The sequence below is a fragment of the Paramisgurnus dabryanus genome, chromosome 6 (genome assembly GCF_030506205.2).
Source record: "Paramisgurnus dabryanus chromosome 6, PD_genome_1.1, whole genome shotgun sequence".
Lineage (NCBI taxonomy): Eukaryota > Metazoa > Chordata > Actinopteri > Cypriniformes > Cobitidae > Paramisgurnus > Paramisgurnus dabryanus.
Window position 1 is genome coordinate 41,221,178 of NC_133342.1, and position 20,682 is coordinate 41,241,859.

The following is a 20,682-nucleotide window of genomic DNA, read 5'->3' on the forward strand; positions in this document are numbered from 1 at the left end:
AACGCATAACGTTATTATATTCACATATACAAAGTGGTATGACAAAAAAGCACGATGCCAAATCGGGTTTTTTTCTGTTAGTTGAGAATGTATTCATTATAGTAGTTAATTTGCTAGTCCACGGGATGTTCCCGCCGAAATTGGACTTCGTTATTATGAATATTAATAAATTAATATGAGGTGTGTTTTTATCAACTTAACCACTTGGTTGTTTTTGCTTCAGAAAAGCAACTAGTTATAAATGTAAGGGTTTTTTTGGACAACTTCGGTGAAAAAGTGTTGATTTCGTAGTTCATTCAGCGTAACTTATATCCGAGAGGTCTACAGGCGCCACAGACACCTATCAGCCTTTTGTAAGGAGGAGCAGCGCGAGTGCGGTGCGGTCAGTGTTAAGCTGCTTAGTTTCTCAAATTCATATTACTGATAAAGTGTTAAAACTTAGATGAGATGTTGGTGTTTTATGGCTCACGAATTCGCAATAACGGATACGTATAGCAGTTTGTGTTAATGACATTAATCCAAACATATTGATGACGTGATAACATGGGCGTCGAATCCAATATTAATCATGCTGAGGTTTTCTCGACGGGGTAATGTGTATAAATGCAGTTATAAAATTAAAAGGGACAAGATAGTCGACGTGACCCTCATGTTTCCATGGCAATCAGTCAATTACATGTTACGCTTATGATCGCACCTGCGGTCAGTCGTGCAGTATCCATGATTTTAAGCGGCATGAAACACTTAAGTTAACTCCTTTGTACGAAAATGTCATGTCGTGTAAGTTGGTATGTTCTATTCGAATTGAAATACATTGTAATGGTGTTATTTTGCTTACTTCTCTTGTTGAATAGTTAGCAAGTTTTAATGGAAATAGAAAATATTGGTTATCTAGACAAATATGCTCTTGTTTTAAGTATATTTTTATAACTCTTTTGTAATGTCTTTGTTATCAGAGTCCTTCAAATTAGAATAGTGATGATGATCTTGTCACTGCTGAGATTTTCATGCATCAACAGCCACTACATCTGGATCAGGTAATGTTGTGTTAACCCTTCTATTCTACAATATTTACTTAAATGCAGTATGCAAGTGTATGTATTCATGTTCTGATAAAAGTCATTATAATTCTCTTCAAATATTGCACTAATTTTACTTTTTTATATTTTGTCAAGATTGAACAAGAAACAGACAGCAAGGGTTGTCAGGTCAGAAACAGAATGACACACAAACACTTCACAGGTGAGAATTGAGAGTGGCTTTTTAAAAACACCTGCTACTTGTTTCTCAAGAATGGTTTATCATTGTCAAAAGGAAAATATAAGAAACTAATTTAGGATACAATGGTTACTTTTCAACACAGCAATTAATTTCTTTTCTATGCCACTATTCCTTCTACAGTATGTAGGCCTACATATTTCAAACCCTTTGTTTTCAGTATACAGAGGCAAAAGTTAATCCAGTGTTCAGAGTGGATGTTGATGCAAGTTTTATAGAGGCTTCATATTGACAGAAAAAAATGGGTCTTTGTGGTGGTGTACATGACAGCATTTATTTGTTCTTATCTTTATGTATTATGGCTTTAATCATAATTTTTTTAATTGTCAATGAGCTACCACCTACCCTGGTAATACACCACCAAGATACCATGTTGTAATAGAAATCCGTAATTTACCATTTCTTTTTTGTAAAGCGTCTCCCCTAAAACCTTACAATGCATTTAATATTTGTTTTGTAACCAAATCAAATTCTACTAATCCTAATAATTAAGATGCAGTGTTTTGTATTTCACAATTTATGGTTTTTTTTAAAAGGGGCTATGACTTGTTTTTATTTTATTATGTGTTTTTAATTGTAGGCATATCAACATGCAATTTGAAGACGTGTGATAAAATACAGAGAGGTGAAGTAGTGTGTCTTTCCAGATCCCCAAATCATTCCCCCTTAAAAGGTAATGAATAGTGTTATGACAAAAAATTTAACATTCTTAATTTCTTTAAAAGTTGTACTTGGGCCACAGTTTTCTGTATTTCTAACCAAAAGATTACATTTATATTTCTATACTAATAAAATATGTTTTTCATTTTCCAAACTTTATCAAATGCAATGATCGCTAAGATGAGCCTGAAGAGGAGATTTGGGAAGATGCTGTTTCATAAGTCGCTTTGCCTGATCACATGTGGTAAGTTTGTAAAACATATATTAAAAATAGGATTAGAACATCTCCTAATCAAAAGTTTTTGATCAGGTCGGGATGTCTGCTAACAAGATGCCTTGCTGGTCTGGGTGAGTATAAAGGCTTACACAGACAGTCCAGAGGTTCTGAAGTCCATCTTCGATCTCATTGGTAAGGGACTACACAAAAAGCTGTTTGACCCACACGTAAAGCAACCTGTCAGTGTTTGCTTTGTTAAGCATCTCATTTGGGGGTGTTGAAAATATAAAGTTAAAATCACTTAAGCATTCAGTACTGGATTCATTTGTAACCAAATCGATCAGAAGCACCATTCACTACCATAGTATTTTTTATCCTACTATGTAAGTCAATGGTGCTTCTGGTCAGTTTGGTTGCAGACATTCCTTAAAAAATCTTTGTGTTCATCAGGACGATTTAAGGTGTAGAAACATCTCAGCAACCCCAAGAGAAATTGGAGGCAACTGTGCTAAATTGCAGATGATGTTGCAAAGGGTCTGAATATGTATAATGTAAATATGATATGTTTTCTTTTTTCATACATTTGCAAAAGTTTCTAAAATTCTGTTTTTACTTTGTAAAAATATCTAAACAATTACAGTATCATGCAACAACATAAAATTGAAAGGTGTATGATTTCTGAATGGACTGTAGATGATCTTAATTGTCATAAACACAACAGCTTTGTTCCTTCATCAGATGGCTATGCAATGTTTCAAGTCAGACTATCAAAGAAAACGCATCTTGCCCTGATGTGCAATAACAAGATTTTTTTGTACATGGGCTAAAATGCAGCATTTTTTGAAAATTAAATATCTTGTGTTTTTTCCCTCCTAAGATGCTGTCATCGTATTAAGTACAGCATGAGCCAGAATGGATGGGTGGTGGTGGCCATAAGAAGACTGTCAACTAAACCAACAACAAAATTCATATTTGCAGTTTTTCTTGAATAAAGTTTTTCTATTCAGATGAATAAAATGACTTTTAAACATGATTTTGTTTAATATTTTATGATTTTATTCTATATTTAGAAAATTCCACTTCTGCACTACTAACTGGAAACCTAACTGTTTGAAAGAATGTGTTTTATCCATTAAAAAATATTTTTAACAGCTGCTTTCATGTTTATTTGGAAAGAGTAGGCACCTGCCATCTTATTTGTCCACATTTAAACTTTACCTTCCTTAAGTGTTTAGTTTTATGAATGGGGTTGTACTGTAAGTTATGCGTAGCAAGTTGCATTCATATGATAATTGCACTAAAAATGACACGTATACAGTAAATCATTTAGTGAGTATTGCAGTGTCAAGTAAAAATCTATATTTAGTGTTAAAAACAACAAGGAAATAGAAGGTTGAAATTGCGTCATGATATCAACCATAATTCACCTATGTTGAAAGTGTGACGTTGAAACAACGTCGTGATTTCAACGTTGAAATTTTTTGCAAAACCGAAAGGTAATCCAACGTTGATTCAACGTTGGTACCTGACGTTGATTCAACGTTGAATCAACGTTGAAATGCCGACTGGGCTGATACTTATGGAGGGCACTGTATTGTGTGTGTGTGTGTGTGTGTGTGTGTGTGTGTGTGTGTGTGTGTGTGTGTGTGTGTGTGTGTGATCTAGATTTATTTTTTCATGAGTAACTAGTAACTCGCTACTTGAGTATTATTTTCATTGCATAATTTTTACTTCTACTTGAGTAATTATTTATTTAGTTACTTGTATTTTTACTTAAGTAAAGTTATTGGCTACTCCTTCCACCTCTGTTAAAATCTTCATGAATCTAGGCTGAGTTTGCCACGTTTAAGCCTAAATAATCAGACAGATAGCAGCTAGCTACAGCTTGCAGACAAGCAGCCTAGGCTACAATTTTTTGGGTAGGCATTAGGCAAACATGTTTGCTGATTTTAATAAAGACCCTGTTATTCTCAGTCCTTCATATAGGCTGTGAGTTAAAAAAAAAACATTTAGGGGGGTGCCCTTTTTTTAGGTCAGAGCAACTGCCCCTAAAAATTCCTGTGCACGTCCCTGTGCGTGTGTGTGAACAGTTTGAATGAAAAAAAATATATTGTACTGGAAATCACAAGACTACAACCACTGCAAAGGAGGTGTCGTTTTTTTTTCATAAAAACAACAGTGGCATTGTGTAAACAAACCAGCATTTGAAGGGTTAAAATTCTGAAAATTAATGAATGTTTTGGTCATTGTGATTAGAGCTGATGCTGGTTAAAAAATGGCATCAGTGAAAGTGGAAAAAAATATTAATCTATAATATTTTTATGACACTTTTTTGACATGGACATTTTTGTCCTTTATGGACCTGAGAGGTAACTTTTTTTAATCTGATACCAGTGTTTCCCATACATAGGCTCTACTTGGGCGCTGCGCCCAGGTAAATTGCGAGCCCGCCCAGGTAAAAAAAATCACTTTACGAATTTCCGTATTTTCTGAACTCGACTGGATGACCCGTGTTTTGGAGAGGGAGAGAGAGAGAGAGAGAGAGCGCGAGAGATAGAGCGCGAGAGAGAGAGCGCGAGAGAGAGGTGGGGGTCGGGTGACCGTGAAGATGATGCACGCGTCATAAACTCATCATCCAGCGCGGCAAACTGGATCAACTGCAGCAGCACATACGGAGCAGCCAGGGAACACACTGCGACCAAAATGGTCGCATATGCTTATGTGCATATGTGTTTATAGCATCTAAGTTGGCTTCATTTTGCGTGCAAGCACGTTGTGTCTCTCCGGTTGAGTGTCCGTTCACGTGCTCTCTGTTTCTCAATGAATTGGGCGCGACGCGAAGCAACCTCAGTGTCACATTGTATCCTTTCATGTTTCTGAACTTGAGCAGAGTTTTACCATTAGAGGTCTTTCTTCACTGAGGACGCGGGACCCGTACGGTTCCGGGTTTATATTTTAAATGGTCAGATGGGTCCGGGTCGGTCCTAGTTCATTACTTCGGGTCCCAAGTCTGATTAATATTGTGTGTAAAACCCGAATCGATCGGAGAACGGCCGTGAGTGCTGTTTTAGCGTGCCTCCGGTTTCTATGGAGATAGCAACTGGCTCTTGTCACGACCACGCGCCGCTTCATTTTCTTTATCCCATTTAATCTTACTATTAATAGACAATATCTTTACTAACATCTAAACAGTTTGCACAGAGATTGTAGCAAAAAGCAGTGCTAATACTGAATGAGCAAAGCTCTAGCTGACTCAGGATATAAAAAACGCAAAGCTGTAATGTAAAGTCTGTCATCGGGACAGCAAGTAGACTTTTAAATCTGAAATAATTAGTGGATTAAGCTTTTTTTAATCGGCAAAAGAGAAATAGAAAGCAGAAGCAGTAAAAGTGCCTATCTAATATAAATTATTACCATTATAACATCAATCACATTTATAATCTATAGACCTGCACTGTCTATATAGGCTATAGTATACATAGTATTGTATATAATTGAGTTTGATAAAAGGGGTCATCAAATTGCTTCATATATCAGTGCAAAAACATAAAGTGTTTTCGTGGTGCTTTGACAAACAGTATCAGCTTTGTTTATGGCAAAAAAAGTTTGGGGTGGTTAGATTAATGAACTATAATGTGAAATTAATATGAATGTTTTATAAATCAAAGTATTGTGTTGTGTCACACATTATTAGTTCTTTGTTACATGTATAGTAGACCATTTTTTGTCGGTGGATAATAATGATTGCCCTTTTCACCAGCTACCACCACAAGTAAATTTCAGATCTGTGGGAAACACTGGATACTGCATAAAAAATATGAATGCATAAAAATTAATGTTGTTGTTAATCATTGACATATCCAATGCTGTAATACTCAAAGAAAAAAAAATCTGCTTAGCATTTAGTAAATTGAAAATAATTACATTTTTTCTTTTTTTCATAAAAAAACAGCAGTGGCATTGTGTAAACAAACCAGATTTTAAAGGGTTAAAATTCTGAAAATTAATGAATGTTTGGTCATTGTGATTAGAGCTGATGCTGGTTAAAAAATGGCATCAGTGAAAGTGGAAAAAAATATAAATCTATAATATTTTTATGACACTTTTTGGACATGGACATTTTTGTCCCCTGTGAACCTATGTGTAACTTTTTTTAATTGATGCACAAGGGTTAACTTTTTACCTCCGCCAAAACAGAGTAAAAATAATATATTCATGAGATGATGGTTAGATCTATTGAAAAACAAATTAAATCTCATTTTGACCATCAGACACAGATACATCAGAGTATCTGTGGTCAGGGGCAGGGTGCGATTTGTAAAAAAAACAGAGGGGGGGATGTTTTCATAGGTGTCGATTTCGGCGACGGTGGGTACCCACCATATTTCGTCATGTGTTATTTTGTACCCACCACTAGTTTTTACTTTTTGACTGTTTTCAGTGGTTATGAAGAGCAATATGAGAGAGAAATTTGGTAATCATTGTCCGACCTAACAAAAATCCATTATAATATTATTATTATTATTTTATATATTTCTAATTAAAATATTTCTAATATTCAGAAATGTGCTCTCCGCTCACGAGCTCTGATCGGAACAAACCCGAACCTCACTGTCTGCTGAACTTGCGCAGAAACATCAAAATATAACCAGCTTTTTAAAATGGTTTTAAAACTAAACATTTAGACTATTTTAGCGCAAAATATGAGCTTATTGACGATTTTTTATAATTCTTGACATAATGCGTCTCTGTCCACAGCACATTTCAAAACATTTTAATTCATAAAAATAAATAATGAGAACATGAACTCATCACTGCATTTGCAGGAATTGTAAAATCTTTTTTCTTATTAACTCTTAACTTATCTTTCCCCACACATATGAACTGTGATCATGCACAACGAGAAAACGCACAAGAATTAAATCTTGAATGGCAAAACTGTATGGCACAACGTAGTGTCAACTTAAACATAAATATAAACAATGTATTGATTGCAAAGTTAAACCATTACAGTAGAAACAGCTTTACTGCTGCTTTTAAAGTAATAACATTAACTTTACACCGCGATGCTGAGCTACAGTGAAATGATAGAAAAGACAGATGCATTATGTGTTAGTCACTTAGCCTAATTTGCGCAAACTGGACGCGCCCGCGCCTCGCTAAACGCCTCATAGGCATATTTCATGTGTAACTTCGGCCATTCTCAGTGGTGTGACTGGGACACTAACTCTGCTTGTCATCATAAACAGATAATCAGATTGTTATGTTTATTCCCGCTTTATTAATGTGTGGCTGAATATACTGCCTTCCACCGTTTTGACACACAGCTCCATAAACATCTCGCAAGTGTTGATAGGCTATTACTCGTGAGGCGTAACCGGGTCTGTAACCAATCAGATAGCGCCGTGGGCGGGACATTGAGCAAGTCTTCAGAGTGGTGAATACAGAGAGGCTGCGCGGCAGAGCCAGACAAAGCAGCGCATTTTAAAACAAAATTGACTTTAATCAAACCACGGATCCGTGATAAGTTTTGTGATCCGTCTCGCCACTAGTGTAGTAGCACTGATCACTTTGAGGGGGGGATAAATTTATCCCCACCGGGGATAAAAATAATTAAGCAGAGGCAGGGATACATTGACCAGAAAGGGGGAAATCCCACGCATCCCCCCCGGCAAATCGCACCCTGGTCAGGGGTGTAAATGAACACTGACACTCACTGGTCTCCAACTCACATCCGATTTAAGCAATGTTTGAATAGTTGCTAGTTTTATTAATCAATTGCATATTTAAAATATTATACATATATATTATCGCCTGAACTAATACGAAAACAACATTTTCCTCCTATTAAAAATATTTTTTTTCTCCTAGGCGTTTTTTTGAACCCCTAGGGAGTCGTTGGCTTAACTTGGTACTCTCTTCTACACGTAACATTATTATTACACTCGCTAGTACAGTTAAATGATATGACAGCAGTAGAGCTGTTTTGACTACAAACTATTTAAATACCAAAACAAGAGCCCTACAGTGACCAGTGATGCGATTCAGATTCCCTGGAAATGATAAAGTCGTTTATTTTGATGCCACTTTATTTGCCTTTTAAATTTAATGCCACACATTGGTGTGTTCAGGTGATTTTATTTTCCTCAGGGGTTTCTATGTTGGTGGTGCACATTTCACTTACAATGTAATATACAGTACTGTGTGTCAGGCATACTCTGGCTAAACTGTGAATATATCACATGTACACTTCACGGCCAAAAATCAATAGTGACATGCATTAATATTTTGTTTTGTGGCTCTGTTGGTAAAGCATCATGTCAGCAATGCAAAGTTCATAAGTTTGATCACAGAACAATTATGACCACTAAACCAGTCATAAGTATCACTGGGATATTTATAGCAATAGCCAACAATACATTGTTATAGTGAAAATTATCTTATGTATGCCAAAAATCATTAGGATATTAAAGGCGGGGTGCATTTTTTTTTATACTTTTGGGAAAGGGTGTCAGGCCCGGTACCAAAACACACTTGTAGACAATCAGCAGTGTCTACTAACCGACATCGTTGCCTGGGTCGGTATGTGTGGTCTATCAAAAGTAGGTCCAGATTCTATTGGGGTAGGGGCATGTTTGTTTAGGTGATTTCAAATGTCAACATTAGCTTTCAGAGATCATGCACCCCACCTTTAAGTAAAGATCTTGTTCCATGAAGATACAGTTTGTTTCTCGATTTATATTTCTAATATTTTATTCCAGATTTTCAAATTGTTGTATCTCAGACCAATATTGTCCTATCCTAACAAACTATACATAAACTATGATGATGTATAAATCTCCATTTAAAAAAAGTCCCTTATACCTGTTTTTGTGGTCCAGGGTCCGGCGTGCGCTGGGAGTGAGGCGGAAGCTACTGGTGTGCTAGAGGAGACGTTTCTGTGTGGATTTACAGGCTGGGCGAAATCAAGACGGAGAATTGGGCTGAAAACAAAAACAGAGATAAGTGTTAGACCATTCATTCATGCAGTGTTGTTTATGATTCGACTGTGTGTCTTGAAGGAACCTTATATGTTGGAAGGACACAGGGAACGGATCTAAGGGGAGAAATCAGTGACGGAGGAGAGTGGAGGATTCCGTTTGGACAATGTTTCAGATAAATGGGACATCTGTTATGAAGAGTGAGGTATTGATCAGTTAAAGGAACAGTGTGACCCGTTTGGAACTCCCCCTGTTATTGTATTGCCATCTGCATTGTTGCTAAAACTATCATCCCAGTTTATTTCTGTCCACCAGATTAAGTGTTCACTGACCACCTAGTTTGTTTCGAGGCCCTGTTGTCTCGTTGGAGCTGGCTGAAGAGAGGAAGGAGGAGCCCTAGGATTGTGGCCTCAACGCTTTCACATGCTTGTCCTCTGCCCCGGTCGTTCGACTATCCAGGACTCCGAGCCCGGGCCGAAGCCGTGACACTGACCTTATCTCACTGTGAGTGTGTGGAGTGCGGTGGGTGATTGGTTTGAAGTGTGTGCACCTGGACAATTGTAGTGCTGTGCTGTTGTCAGTGTCTGTCAGTGATCACATTCTAGACAGAGGAAAGATCCCTGTCCGAGAAGAGCCGAGTGGTGGCATTTGGCAGCTGTTCTTATACGTACATGACTGGGAGCCGTCCAACCTTCTTCACCATCTGGTGGTGGCGTTGCGGCTGTGTAAAGTAAGGGTCGACTTTGAATTCTGTGCCTGGTGTCGAATAAAGGTAGAGCTGGTGATTACCTGTTGTGTGGGAAAAGTCCACTGGCTGTTTTTGTGCATAACTATTCGCCTGTTAAGTGCTTCCAGATACCAGCCTATGTTCAAACGCCCCGCTCTGCGGTTTGAAGAGAAGAAGATTTGAAACGGTTGGCCTCTCTCCAGCAGTACGCTGCACAGTAAGACCTTCCACCTTGATATACACACCGCTGTGTCTCTTTCCAGTGCTACTGCCTTTAGGTACGTGTGCTTGGTTGAAAGCCAATGCAGCATCGCCCTGTGTTTCCATCTGCCCTTTCGGCCAATGTAAGAGGTGCCATATCTCTCGTTGTATGTCCATTGGAATAATAATAATAGTAAAATAAATTGTGTGTTCTCTGCTATCAGTCTGCAGGTTTGAGCTAAGGGCTCCGTATTGTCGTTGGACTGTTCCACTGTATGTTGGGAAGTCAATGTTCGGGCGTTCGCTGTAAGTCTACCTGTAAGTGGAGAAACAAGAAGTTTGTTGTGTGCCCACACGTCTCCTCCAACCGCCTGAGCCTCGGAGGGCTAAAGTCCTGCATACTCGCCCACCCGCTTGCCTGTAAGTCGAACTCACCTGAACACCCACCTGTATCCTCCCTGTAAGCCCAAAAGCTAAAAACCCAGTGTACTCACATGTATACCTCCTGTACGCCCAAAAGCTAAAAGCGCAGTGTACTCACCGGTATACCTCCTGTATGCCTAAAGCTAAAAGCCCAGTGTACTTACCTATATACCTCCTGTATGCCCCAAAGCTAAAAGCCCAGTGTACTCACCTGTATACCTCCTGTACGCCCTAAAGCTACAAGCCCAGTGTACTCACCTGTATACCTCCTGTACGCCTAAAGCTAAAAGCCAGTGTACTCACCTGTATACCTCCTTTACGCCCCAAAGCTACAAGCCCAGTGTACTCACCTGTATACCTCCTGTACGCCCCAAAGCTACAAGCCCATTGTACTCACCTGTACACCAACTGTACGCCCCAAAGCTACAAGCCCAGTGTACTCACCTGTATACCTCCTGCACGCCCAAAGCTACCAGCCCAGAGTACCCACCTGTATACCTTCTGTACGCCCGAGGCTGAGAGTCCAGTGTGCATACCTGTTTACCTACCTGTATACCTACCTGTACGTCCTCATGTGAGTCCAGGACAAGAGTCTGGAATACTTACCTGCAGTTCACGTGTGAGTTGAGGAGGGAGAGAGCCTGGAATACCTACCTGCAGTCCACGTGTGAGTCAAAGGAGACTCAGATCGTCCATTCAGCTTCCCAAATTCCAGAAGCCGCCCTTTTAAAATTTCCCCCTTCCCCTCTTTTTAATTAATAAACCTTGTTCAATTTTATATCTCTTGTCTGTCTGGTCATTGGGGTGTTTTAGGACCTCCTCGGGGTGGAAACAGAGGGAGGCGCGTGACTCACGATAGTGGTGGTCCGCTCCGACCTGTGACACTTTTATGTCATTGGCTATATGCCACTGCAGTAAAGGCTTATTGCACTATTACTGTTAACGATTATTTGATTGATTGATTGTTTATTTAAACAATCACCGAATATGGGAAATTGCATAAATTCACATCCCTAGTATGAACTATACACAAAATTAATTGTTAATCATAATTAACTGTCTTCCATCCTATGTTCAAGGGCTTCTAAAGAAAAAAAAGGTAGAGGGACGGTCCATTAAACATATAGGAGTTTATTTTGTGCGCGTTGTGATTATCTGATTATTGTTATTTAATTACTAAGTTTCAGTACTTGGTGTCTACAGAAAATGTTAAATTAAATACACACAAATACTGTCACGGCTGCAACCTTCTTAAACATGAAGCCATTAATTTGAGTGTGTCATGCCCAGGTGCTCTGGTATTTCTTGCATGCCAGGGAGCGGTGCCTCACTCCCTTTTTTTAAACCCCTGCGCGAATAACAAAATCTTAAGTGCAAGGAAATCTCAGAGCCACGCGCATTACAATTCCAGGTGCAGAGAGGTGTCCGGGCAGCACGGAAAGCACGTTGTTGATGATAATAGCATAATAATAATTTAAAACTATAATGGGCAAACATGCCAACTGTCATTATGAAGGCTAGCGCTATCGGCTATAGACCTACAGTATACGTCTGACTACCGTAGCGAGGAAATTTCCATTACAATCTAAACACATATAAAACAAAAATAAATAGCATGTAGAGATACATATTATCATTCATATTAATCACTACAACATAGGCTGATTATATTCAGGTGCTTGCTTTCATGTGCTCAGGGGGCTGGGTTATCCAAAGCAGATAAGGTAGGTGGACCTCGGAATGTTTACTGCTGGGTAACAATATCAGATTAACCACTTAGAAATTGGCAAGAGGGATGAAATCACTATAACACTAGCCATCTCTATCATCTCTACAGCATAAATATAACAGATAGAAGGAGAAAAAATAATTTTAAGGTAAGAATTTTATTTCTGACTATCAATTTATCAGTTTTTTACTTCACAAAAGACTATATACAAAATACAAGTGTTTTATCTACACATTCTAAAACCTAGACCTTTCATGTCTAACAGATGGACTAGTTTTCAATGTACTTTTATTAGTGGCAGATTTGCCACAATTGTAAGAGTGAGAAAAAAAACATGTATTTTTTATTGTTTCTTTCTCTGTTTTATTATTGCAAATTGTATTTAGATATTTTAAAAAGATCTGATGTCACGCTACTGGAAAACTTGCAAATGCAACCAAATTACCTATTTTAATAACTGGTATACCTTGTAAACAACTTTGTTTTTTATGTACCAGTTTCTGTTTTTTTATGTGTGACCTGCATCAGAACAGACTCTGGGTGCTGCAGATTTGCACGTAGACTAAATTTAGGGGAGTAATTCCAACGTATATAGACCATACATGTCAACATTTGGTTTTCAAAATCCAGGAGATATTTATAAAAAATATAATAATTATATCAATATAATAAGTAAATCAACAATTAGGAACATAAGGATAAATTATTTAAGGATTTATTTGAGGTTAACCATTCTATATTTTCAGCAACCTCCCAATGCCTCCTTATTTGTTTCACTGTAGGAAACCCTAACCAGCGAACTACAGTAAGACGGACAATTTAATACAGCTTAACTCTAATATGTATTACAATTTTATAAAACATTTAAACACTGGTAAATCTCATCAACATTCATGGCTAAATAGCGATATTGCTAGCTATTAATAGTCTGCCTCCAGTTGCCGACTCTCCAAATAATGTTACAATGACCGAACACAACCAGAAACAACTGTTCAGTCTTACATGTAAAAGGTAATTACAGAGACTCTTTTTGAGGTGTGTGAAGGTTTGTACATCTCCAAACCGCACACAACGGAGGCATTTACCTTCAGTGGTTATGAGATTAACGAAAAAGTTGCCACGACTAATATGACAGTTCTGTTGACCCACAATCCAGCAGCAAATGCGCGGTCTAGTTATTCAACTTTCCCCGTCTACCTGCGCAGATATCAACAGCGCAACCAAGTTGTAGGTTGGGTCAAAAATGGGTTCAAAATAGTATGATGTGTCTATTGTGTGAGTAGGATTCGTTTTTATACAAGATCTGGCAACTGGACAACCTTGGAATAATATAATGATGTGATTATTCGTATAACAAGCTTTAACAGGGCCGTTTATATAACAGGGCCTTTTAACAGGGTTCCTTACAGGTCCTCGAAATCCTTGAAAGTTTGTGAATCTGGGGGGAATTCAAGGCTTTGGGAAGTTTTTAAAATTATGCATACATAGATACAGGTCATTGAAAGTGCTTGAATCTATTTTATGCAAGAAGTTTTCTGAAATTTCCTGTGTAGTGTAGGATAATATCATAAAAATTCTAGACTTTTTAAGCACACATGCTAAACTGTTCGCTTTAATTGCTTATATCTTCTGTATGCGAATGTTGATTCATACCAAAATGCTTTTTTGCATAGTTGTGTAGTGAGACGCTGCGTCTCCCTTGCCATACTTCCTGTCTTTGGCAATATTTCAGATAGCGATATACTTCATGGCTCCCATGTCACCCTGTCTTTGTCGTTAAGCCTCACCATTGGTTGAATTTAATATACACATTCAGACCTACTAACCCGTACGGTTCCGGGTTTATATTTTAAATTGTCAGTCGGGTCCGGGTCGGTCCTAGTTCATTACTTCGGGTCCCATGTCTGATTAATATTGTGTGTAAAACCCGAGTCGATCGGAGAACGGCCGCGAGCGCAAAGCTCGAGTGCTGTTTCAGCGTGCCTCCGGTTTCTATGGCGATAACAACTGACTCTTGTCACGACCACGCGCCACTTCATTTTCTTTATCCAATTTTTTAATAATCTTTCTATTAATAGAATATATCTTTACTAAAATCTAAACAGTTTCCACAGAGATTGTAGCAAAAAGCAGTGCTAATACTGAATGAGCAAAGCTCTAGCTGACTCAGTATATAAAAAACGCAAAGCTGTAATGTAAAGTCTGTCATCGGGACAGCAAGTAAACTTTTAAATCTGAAATAATCAGTGGATTAAGCTTTTTTAATCAGCAAAAGAGAAATAGAAAGCAGAAGCAGTAAAAGTGCCTATCTAATAGAAATTATTAACATTATAACACCAGTCACATTTATAATCTATAGACCTGCACTGTCTATTAATAGGCTATAGTATACATAGTATTGTATATATTGAGTTTGATAAAAGGGGTCATTAAATTGCTTCATATATCAGTGCAAAAACAAAGTGTTTTCGTGGTGCTTTGACAAACAGTGTCAGCAAAGAAAGTTTGGGGTGGTTAGATTAATGAACTATAATGTGAAATTAATATTAATGTATAATAAATCAAACTATTGTGTTGTGTCACACATTATTAGTTCTTTGTCACATGTATAGTAGACCATTTTTTGTCCGTGGATAATGATTGCCCTTTTCACCAGCTACCACCACAAGTAAATTTCAGATCTGTGGGAAACACTGTAGTTTGAGATTTATTCCCTTGTCCTTTTTTAACTATACTAGAAACCTCTCCCCGCTGTAAAGAAGTAACTTTTACTCTGAGTAAAATTAAAATGACTTAGCCTACTTTTACTTGAGGAGATTTTTAGACCAGTAACTTTACTTTTACTTAAGTGGAATATTGTATTATCTTTCCACCTCTGCATTCATGTGTATTAAAATTAAATTTGCGTCCGTTCATAGAGAAAGAGAAACGTTTTCTATCTGTACGCATTTCCTTGCAAGTACAATTTTGCCTGTATTATTGGTGTCCCCTTCAAAAATTGTTCTTGAAAAATTTTATGTTTAATGTCCCCCCAACATTTAAATGAAATTTTCGCCCCTGAATGCCGTAATGGGCTTGTCATCACAACAAAAGTTATGGTTCAGCTCCTTAAAATTAAGGATAACATGCATATAAACATTCACCACGAGAAATGTTGCAAACTAGATTGAAGCAGTTATCAGGAAATGATAAATGAGACGCATAAACAATGACGAACGTGCCGTAGTGAGGACGCGCGTGTCATGGCAACATGAAGTTGGTTCAACTCTTTAAAATGAGGGATTTACAACATTCACAATGAGAAATGTCAGCAAACTGGACTGAAGCCAATATCAGGTAAGTTAGCTGGTTACTTACTGCGTTGAAGCGGAGATCATTCAGCAGCATAAAAGAATACCGCGTCACATGCTCATTAGAGCTACAATAAATGAAAATACCCGCGCGTCATCCAAACAAGATATATCGTCCAGCTCCTCAAAATGCGGGTTTAAAATGCATATAAACAATCACGATGAGAAATGTCTGAAAACTGAATTCAAATATCCACTCTGAAGCTGAGATCATTCACCAGCATAGAACTGCGTGTTCACACGCTCCTTTATAGACTTATCTTAAACAAAAATGCACACGAGTGGTTTCTGGAGAGAGAAATAATAAATAATATGCAAACTTCAGACACTGCATAGAAGAGAGGGCGGGACTTTCAACAGGTCACGTGTCTTTCCGGGACCATCAGATGCTGGGTAATCATTGGCAGTGTGAATGAACAAAAAATCTAACGATTCCAGAAAATTCCAGGATGCCTTTCCCGTGTATTTTACGGAATGTCTGTGTGAAAAGGGCTTAAAGTGCGTTTTGCAGGTAAAATTTTTCCACGAATTTGGGCAATTTGCTTGTTGATAATAAACATTTAAATTGTTATCCATTGTATTTTATGTTGTTGGTTATCATAAAACGGAATAAAAAACGAAAAAGTACAGCGGTTTGCAAGGATTCTCCTTTCCCCCTCAACGCACTGCATGACGTCACGTTGGGGAGAGAATTTGCCTTAAGAGCATTGAGAGTGACTAGAGAGATGAGTAAAGTACAATATTCAGATTATATCAATGCAAATTATAGATAAATACATAGATATAGATAGACTAGATAGATAGACTAGATAGACAGAACGACAGATAGATAGATAGACAGACAGATAGATAGATAGACAGACAGACAGACAGATAGATGGGCTAGTATAGAGAAATAGGCAGAAAGCCAGATAGCCTTAGCATAACTTCGTGTAGAAAGTAAACAAACAATTAACATACTCGTGCATGCTGGTTTGAGGGGGACCATAATCCTGCTGAAATGGGTGTATGCGATCTTCAGCACAAACGAATTCAGGCAGCATGACTCAAATCCTGGAAGCTGAGTGAGGCGTCACGTCGTCACATCTGGTCGCGAGGTAAGAGCCTCGAACACCGATCAAAACGCACACATTTCCCTACAGCCAGTAGCGGAGTTTCAGTCGGGAGAGTCGGGACTTTCCCGGTTGGCCGGTCTGATAATAGTTATACATTGTGAGTTATATTAGCAACACCGTCTGTCGGTCTGATGTGCGGCCGGTTCCCGCAGCCCGCTGGTCAAACTATGCAGCCTCTCTGCTCAACAAATATAAAAGTGCTCAACCCGTTCGGCCGGTCCAATCATGTCCAGGATTTATAAAAATACGGGGATCAGTGATTGGTTTCTAGCCTGTCATCCTTTGATGTAAAAAGCCGCCGAACGCCTGTTTATTGCAGTATGCGGTTGGATTCAAGCCCGCTGCAGCTGCTGACCGCTGCTTCTGTGTATAAAATGATCGTGTGATTCGTTATGATCGCATAAACAATATAACAAAACTTCCTTTTATTTCACATAAAAATATATTTTAGATATTATATGATAGACTAGTAAGTGTGGATTAAGGATGTTTAAAACTCTCTAGCCTGGTGGTCAGGACATGAATGGATTGAATCAGCAGATTTGCAAAGTTTTATTTATCTCCACATATATCATAAATAATAATTAGCAGGGTAACTTTGCAGTATACCACATTATATATTTCCTATTATGTATATATGATTTCCATATTATAAACGTAAGTATTAATAAAACGGCAATAAATGTCTCATCTATTTCTATAGCTCTGGCTGAGGCTTTCATCTACTTCTACCCAACGTGACGTCATCGCCGAATTGCTTAAAAAAAAACGTTAATACCAAAAACATTAAAAAAAGGGTCTTTAAGACCTTTTTTGAGACATTTTAAAAATGATATACATATCTTGAGTAATTTATGTACCCATTAATCAACAGTGGTGGTTAACCTGCAACACGCCCTTTAAGGTGTGGGAACCCTGGTTTAAGTTACAGGAGTTTTCTGGGAAAAATAACAAAACGGGAGGGGGCGGGAGATTGGTGTGAAATACGGAAGACTCCCGGGAAAAACGGGAGTGTTGACAGGTATGATATGGACGCAAAGTCGTCGCAATGGGGTAGGCAGCTGCCTAGGGCCCCCAGCTGAAGGGGGCCACCCATGGCCGTTTAAGTTGTGTATCTGCCCTCGTCAACCAGTATCAACAACTGTAAGCAAACCACCCTAGTGAGACAGTGCTATCAGTCTCCAGTACTGCTCCATGAGAGGGGCCCCCCAAACTAGAGGGATTCCCCCTATGCAACGACAAACACTATGAGTGCTCTAATCATTTCAATTCAATTTTATTTATATAGCGCTTTTCACAATTGGTAATTGTTTCAAAGCAGCTTTGCATTAATAGAAGCAGGGGAAAACACAAAAAAATTGACAGACAATATAAGTAGCAAAATGCAGTGGCTATGAATAAACTTAACAAGCGAGGGTATTGATAATGTATCGTATACAAGAGGATGCTAAGTTAAGCCAATGTCGGCTGAGTTTTCGGGGTTGAAAAACTCTCTAGGAGAAAAACCTCCCGACTCTTTTAGCCTGGGAGGAACAAAAAGTCCTAGGAGGGGGAAAAAACTTGGGAGATATATATATATATATATATATTTATTTATATGGGATGTAAACGGATAAGGAGATTAAACTGGTTCCGTCGGTGGTTGTTGGTCAGGCATCGGCTGGGCATCATGTTGAAGGACGGCCAGTAGATCAGTGGTGTGTTGACCTCCACAGAAGCAGGAACTGGGTCTGTTTTTCTTAATGTCCTTGGGTTCGAGGATGAGACAGGGAGAGAGAAACAAAATCCTATTAGCGTAGGGGCCGTTTGCATATAATGCTAGTGTCACACAGTGTTGTATTTTAATATATAATATATGCTCGGTTTCAGACAGGCTAGCTCCAAATATAACTGTCTGACGTGTTTTCAGATACCTTGATATTAGTGACCAAACACAATGGTAGATGTGAGCATTGTAAGCAGGTGAAAACGTTAAACTAATAGTCATACATAACTTTGTTCTGTTTCTAGAATTTAAAGGGACTGTAAGTAGGATTTACCCCCATCTTAAAGGCAGGATAGGCAGGAATTAGCTAAAAAAAACTTTTTTACAAATTTGTTTAAACTGTCTTTATATATCAATACATAAGTAAAATGTAAGTACTCTAAAAAAGAGAGTATAAAAATCGAGTGTCTGTAGACCTCTCACCACTGTTTTAAACACAGCTCATTTTTCCATTCACTCCACCCCCTCCCTTCTGGGTTTCTTCTAAAGCCACGCCCCCAAAACACATGAACGCGCGACACCGACTGCTTTGCTGGGAGAAGGATTTACCTCAGACAAGCGGAGAGGAAGGAGCGCGGTGCATGTAATAACATCAAGTCACAATCACATGTAATAATACACCTAACTTTATCACTATGAATATAAACAGATAGGATGGCTTTTAGTACTCACTATTAAGCCAGTGTTTTGCATGGAAGAGTTTCCGTGATGAAAGCATTGTTGACTCTGATGAGGACTACACTCCGGAGACAATACCGCTACCGCATCATCGACTCGAGGAAAAGCCACGTGATATTTACTCTCGTTTGATTGCTTCGTTTATTCCTTTTTTTTGCCTTGTTTGCCTTCACTGACTGGATTTGCAGGTACTGTGAGTTGTGAATGAACTTTCTCTGCCATACTTTTGCTCTTCCTAGAGTGCCTCGTGCACGTTCAAATCAATCGGGTGTGCGCATGTCTGGGCAGATCCCATAGCAACGGGTGATGCCATGGTCGCGAGAAAGAGTGATATTCGCGCAAGCAAATCATTTGTTTCGTCCCGAATGGAAATAATTAACTGTGTTTAACACAGTCGTGAGAGGTCTACAGACAGTCGAGTTTTATACTCTCTTTTTCAGAGTACTTACATTTTAATTATGCATTTGTATATAAAGACAGTTTAAACAAATTTGTAAAAAAGTTTTTTAGATAATTCCTGCCTACCCTGCCTTTAAGGTGAAATTGTATTTTGCATTCAAATGAACAGTGCTCTCTAGCGCCTCGCCTTTCCAAATGCATGTTGCAACTACGGTTCCCGTTATGTAATCACTGATCTCCTTTGTCCGTTGCAGCTGGTTCAAGTGTTCTGAATGAAAACGCGTTGTGGAAACGCGTTGGTAGGCTAGTGCTTTTTGTCCCTTTCTGCTATTATAGTTTATCAGTACAGTAGGCCTGGCAAACTCGATTCCTTTTAAGGATCCGGGTTATTGTGAGTCACTCACTAAAGTGATCCGGGTTGTGTGAGTCACTTGAGTCAGTATTGCTAAATTGCCAAGGAAACTCCGTACAGACCCACTTGTAACCGGCTGATCTCGACTCGAGATTCTCAGAGCCGGAAACATTGCAGACTCGCAGACCATGGACATGAGACTCGCTCTACAGATCCACTAACCGGCTGATTCGCGTGGATCTAGTGGATCTATAGAGCGAAGTCTCCTCAAAAGCAAATCCACAACAAAAGCCTTTCACTTCTGAAACATGCTTATAGGTTTTAGGTTTGGTGTGTATGGTCGACCATTTAAAAATAACAATAGCATAATAATATAGAGAAAATATAGAAAAAAACTGTGTTCTGCTTATGTAGCACCCAGAGCCGGAGAGACAGTTTGTGCAGATCAGCCGGTTACGGATCAGCCGGCTACGGAATCCGGATGAGCCGGTTACGGATCAGCCGGTTACGAGTTGAGAGATTCTCAAGTCAGAGCAGATTCGCATGTCTCTCGAGTCTGCATTGTTTCCGGCTCTGAGTGAGAATCTTGGGTCAGTTCTCACGCAGATCAGCCAGTTACGAGGGGATCTGTAGTGCGAGCGAAGTCTCATCAATAATGTTGAAAGAGCTTTGTGTGTGTGGTGGAGCTGTTTATGGTTTTACATTGAATTGTAGTAGGACTCAACTGATCCAGGTTAATGACACTATAGACTCGCGACTCATGAGTTAATTTAAAGATCCGGGTTAAAGATCCGAGTGAGTCACGACT

The 20,682-nt window shown here is 38.7% G+C and overlaps 1 long non-coding RNA gene across 2 annotated transcripts; it reads left to right on the top strand.

Moving 5' to 3' along the window:
- The first annotated feature begins 346 nt into the window (after positions 1 to 346).
- On the top strand, positions 347 to 3,719 carry LOC135765093 (uncharacterized). 2 transcript variants are annotated; one of them, XR_010540450.2, is made up of 8 exons: positions 347 to 382; positions 957 to 1,037; positions 1,176 to 1,242; positions 1,859 to 1,951; positions 2,119 to 2,182; positions 2,249 to 2,347; positions 2,606 to 2,706; positions 3,033 to 3,719. It is a non-coding gene; the product is annotated as an uncharacterized lncRNA (long non-coding RNA). The 2 variants fall into 2 exon arrangements; XR_010540445.2 differs by lacking the exon at positions 2,606 to 2,706.
- Positions 3,720 to 20,682: the final 16,963 nt, after the last annotated feature.